Here is a 5,332-nt window from a genome sequence, read left to right on the forward strand (position 1 = left end):
TGATATTTTGTTTTGGCAAATTCTACACTACACTGCTCTAACATTGTCTACATTATTAAAATGCATCCAAATGCTCCCGTGCTTCCGACTCATTTTCCAGCTGTTGTTTTCACAGCTGTCCTTCCTCTCTCTCCTCAGCTGCTAAGTGTGTGACTGTGAGTGAGTTGGCTCGCCCCTCCCTCACGCATCTTTGGTTCATTGGTTGACACTGCATGTCTGATTGACAGGAACAACAGGTGAGGCTGTTAGTCTGAGCAGACAGTCAGAACGAACTTGAGCATTTAGGCCTATATTATTTGATATATTTTTTCGTTCTTTTAATTAGTTAATTCTATTAATTTAAACCTTTTGATTATTTATATCTTAATTTTTATTTTTATTTCATAAATAGATTCGACTCTTCTGATATGCGAGCCGGCTCCCAACGTTCACCTACAAGAGCCGGCTCTTAGAGCCGACTCCATCGCGAACGACCCAAAGCAGTCTGGACTGGTTGAAGCACAGTGTGAAGGATTATTTTGAAAGTGTTTCAGTCTGCCGTGAATCATCATAATCCATACACTGGTAAGAGTCTACTGTTAAAATGCCAACGTCTCAACTGTATCAAAGTTGTTTTCATTGCTAGCTATTGTTAGCTAAATAGCTAGCTAGACAGTTGCATACAGGCACCGTTATAGCTTGCTTTATCCATTGTTTACAGATGGCTCATTGCGGGACGAAGCAACGTTAACCCAGCTAACTGAGCAGGCCAGTTGCATTCTGCTGTTAATGTTGAATGGTAATGTGCTAACATGATGATACTATTTTTCATGTTTGCCAGTTTTTAACTAGCTAGCTACCGAAAATAGCCACTGTGGTGCAAATACTAATCGATTAACAAGCTTATCAAACCGCATGTTACGTTATAGGGACACATCTTAAATTGGCGAGTTAGCTTGCCACGATGAAATGATCGCCAAATAGCTAGCTAATTATTGGATTATAGATGTCAAGTTTTTTTGCAATGTTCAACTAGCTTGCTAAATTGATTATTACCATTTACCAGTTGGTAATTATGAATGTTTGCTAAATCTAGCTAGTTATCTTGTGTCTGCATTGCCATTGTTGGGCTGGAAGCAGTTACAGGGCGTTTTAGTACAGCTGTACCAGTCAATAAGCAATAACAAACTATAGTACATGAATAAATTCATCTCTTAACACGTTTTTGTGGTCTTTCAGCATGAACCTGCTCTCTGCCACCAGTAAAAGGAGATGATTGAGGGTGAACATGCAACACATCAGGTATATTGTCTTTGTACTTTACGTTTATAGGTTGAATTTGGGGGTCAATGAATGTTATTGCTGGTATGCAAGGTATTTATGTCTTGTCTATTTTTCTCTGCTTTCCTCCTTTACAGCTTTAATTGTCTGGAGCCTGGTGTTGTGGCCAAGGAGCTTTCACTCAGATGGAACCAGGTTACAGCTGCTGTGCAATGTTGATGTCCTTCCTCCCAGACATGTGAATGCATCCCCCGGACTGGACACAACCCGGCAAACATATTTTTTGAGGAGATCAGGACTTTTGCAATGAAAAGGCCATGGACACTATGTCCTGCTCCAAAGGGCAGGATAGAAATATGCTCTCAGGCTAGATTCCTTTGTTCATATCATAACCTGAACCAAAGTTATTCTAATGATCTTGTGATATAGGCCTAGGTCAATATATTGTTTTTACCTCAGCCTTTGTGTTTTTAAGTTTTTCGTAATTGTAGGCTACTACCTTTAGCACTGGAAGTTAATAAAGTATTGTTGAAATATTGTCTTTGTTTTTTAAGCACTACCTCACTGCTTTAGCACATTGCCATGGTCACAATGTAAATGTAAAATGTAAATGACTTAAATGTCACGTGTTCCAATGTGAATTTTTTAAGAGATGGGTAGGTCTAAGCCTTTAGCGTGTGTGAACGACGCTAAATGGGCGTAAACAAAGAACAGCACTGTAGCTGTTCAATGTGAAAGGTTATTTTTATTATACAGCAATAGGCAATGTAATACTGTACATGGTTTGCCTAATGGGGTAACTTGGTATTAGTATTCCTATAGAAAAGTATTCCTTCTCTAAATATATGTTTCCCAAGTATTAATGTAGAGGATGTGTGAAAATCACAGCAAAATGTTTGAATGCCCGCTTCTCCTAAATGGGATTATAAGTTTATCAACTTTTAAAGCAGCATTACTTACCCATGTTTCCTCCAACTGCAGTGTATGATATACCGTTTTGAAGCATCTGTACTTTTATCCAATGTAAAAAGAGAAAACAATTTTTAAATGTTGTACATAAGACTGAAAAGAGATGGTGGGTCACACATGACTAACATGTAAATGTAATGTTATTATGTGTTTTGGAGTATGAGAGTAGAAGAATGCAGCTGTGTGAAGCAATTGTACGTTCTCAGAAAATCCCAACAATTCACAAAGCAAATACATAAAATTCACAACAAACGACTGTCGTTAAAGGCATCATTCAGTTTGTTGAATCAGCGTGTCTCCCTTTAATTCTGTTATATTGAGGGACATTTAGAGTGGTGTTGAAGTGCTATAAATTGAGGCATAGATTTTCCTGTCTTTGAGCTGGGAACAAGATAATTCGAAGCGTTTTCTAAACGGCCCAGGTCAGACGTTGGCGTTTATACACTGAAAAAGTCAACTTTGGCCAGTTTCAAGTCTTTCACAGTCAAAGCCATTCACTGTAAACGTTTACAGCGGAACATATGTGTATGGAGAAGCCACCTACCAGCCTTCCAAGAATTCTCTAAATGAATATGCATTTAATGAATATACTTTACATATAAAACTGCTACTAATCCCAATTATCCCATGCATATTGTAAAGCAGCTTGTCTTTGAGCCAAAATGAAGGGTCCAGGTCAATCAACGTGTGTTAACCCCTTTAGGGAGGGAACCACTGTGTTTGGGAGGCTAAGAGATACAGCAGGCACACACACACACTGGATACCTCAACAATGGACACAAACACTGGATACCCCAACAATGGACACAAACACTGGATACCTCAATAGACACAAACACTTGATATCTCAACAACACACAAACACTCACACATAAACACCGGACACCTCTACAACAGACGCAAACACTGGATACCTCAACAACATGAACACTGGATACCTCAACAACACAAACACAGACACTGGATACCTCAACAACACACAAACACTGGATACTTCAACAACATGAACACTGGATACCTCAACAACACACAAACATTGGATACCTCAACAACACACAAACATTGGATACCTCAACAACACACAAACATTGGATACCTCAACAACACACAAACATTGGATACCTCAACAACACACAAACATTGGATACCTCAACAACACACAAACATTGGATACCTCAACAACACACACACTGGATACCTCAACAACACACACACTGGATACTTCAACAACACACAAACATTGGATACCTCAACAACAAACACATAAACACTGGATACCTCAACAACACACAAACATTGGATACCTCAACAACACACAAACATTGGATACCTCAACAACACACAAACATTGGATACCTCAACAACACACAAACATTGGATACCTCAACAACAAACACACAAACACTGGATACCTCAACAACACACACAAACACTGGATATCTCAACAACACAAACACTGGATACCTCAAAAACACACAAACATTGGATACCTCAACAACACACACAAACACTGGATATCTCAACAACACAAACACTGGATACCTCAAAAACACACACACAAACACTGGATACCTCAACAACAGACACACACACTGGATACCTGAACAACAGACAAACACTGGATACCTCATCAACAGACACACACACTGGATACCTCATCAACAGACACAAACACTGGATACCTCAACAACAGACACAAACACTGGATAGGTGAAAAACTGCAATGCCAAAAGGGAAAGCATATAACCCAATTTATTTATTTAAAAGAATATATAATACAGACTAAACTCCACATACACACAAACTATTTCAGGAAAATGTAAAAGGCTCCTCAACCTGAAATGGAAGTAGTCATATTGTCATGCCCTAATCTGTTTCACTTGTGCTTGTCTCCACCCTCCTCCAGATGTCGCCCATCTTCCCCATTATCCCCTGGGTACTTATACCTGTGTTCTCTGTTTGTCTGTTGCCAGTTCGTCTTGTTTGACAAGTCAGCCAGCGTTTTGTCTCAGCTCTTGCTTTTTCACAGTCTCTCTTTTTCTCGCTTTCCTGGTTTTGACTTTTGCCTATCCTGACTCTGAGCTCGCCTGCCTGACCATTCTGCCTGACCCTGACCCTGAGCCTGCCTGGCGTCCTGTGCCTTTGCCACTACTCCTTGCCTGCCTTTACCTGTCGTTTACCTGCCCCTGTTGCTGTAATTAACACTGTTACTTCAACACAGTCTGCATTTGGGTCTTACCTGAAACGTGATACATATTAATTCCCCATCAAAGGTTGAAGACAGTACATTTAGAGCTGCCAACCTAACGGAATGTGTGTTGATCGGCATGGGTTAACCCTTGGACCCATTGTTGAGAGATCCTTTCCAAATAAATTGTGTACTGAAGAGATGTAGGAAGAGCTCACTGGGGGTCCCTCCCAACCTCCAATCAGCCCCTGAGCCAGCTGTGTGATCAATACCATGAATCAGGCCATTACGCTCTTTGAAAGCGCTACGTTGCTCTAATCAATATGTTATTATTTTTCATCTTCTGGCTGTATTAAATACTCCCATTATTATTTCCTTTTCCTTGATTGAGGAGAGCTCTTCCAGGTCTTCAGTGGTCCAATGATCCTCCCTCGGTCCCTGTTCTCTCTGGCTCCACATGTCTTTTGTCTGGACCTTGTCCTCATTTGCATGTCTTTCGTGTCTTGTGGTGTGTTTGTGTGTTTCCTAAATGAGGGATATCACTGAGCTCTTTCTGTGAATCTATGTTGGTTTGGAATTAAATGAGGTCCGCCAGGATTGGGGTTGTATTGTAAGTGGTCTCTTTGAAGATCGGGTGAGGTAGTTATGTGTATTAGTCATACCTCAATTGGCACAACAGATGTGCAAGATAATGAAGTGCACATGGGGGAAACAGTAATAATTTCCTTCATTAATTTGCTGTTTTTACATCCATATTTATATCACTGTTTTTACAAAGTTGATTTCTATTGCTTCCTTTTTAGCCTCCAGTGAACATTATAGACGCCCTTGAACGGAATGATTGACAGGTGGGGTTCTACATAAATAGCTGTAGGTCTGTTTTATTTAGTGTATATTAAACTTCCATTATGGCAA

The 5,332-nt window shown here is 40.0% G+C and overlaps 1 long non-coding RNA gene across 1 annotated transcript; it reads left to right on the forward strand.

Annotated features, from left to right (window-relative positions):
* The first annotated feature begins 951 nt into the window (after window positions 1–951).
* Window positions 952–1,790, forward strand: LOC120030383. The gene is made up of 2 exons (XR_005473645.1): window positions 952–1,281; window positions 1,398–1,790. It is a non-coding gene; the product is annotated as an uncharacterized LOC120030383 (long non-coding RNA).
* The last annotated feature ends 3,542 nt before the right edge of the window (window positions 1,791–5,332 follow it).

This window comes from Salvelinus namaycush, chromosome 36, assembly GCF_016432855.1.
Source record: "Salvelinus namaycush isolate Seneca chromosome 36, SaNama_1.0, whole genome shotgun sequence".
NCBI classification, from domain to species: Eukaryota; Metazoa; Chordata; class Actinopteri; order Salmoniformes; family Salmonidae; genus Salvelinus; species Salvelinus namaycush.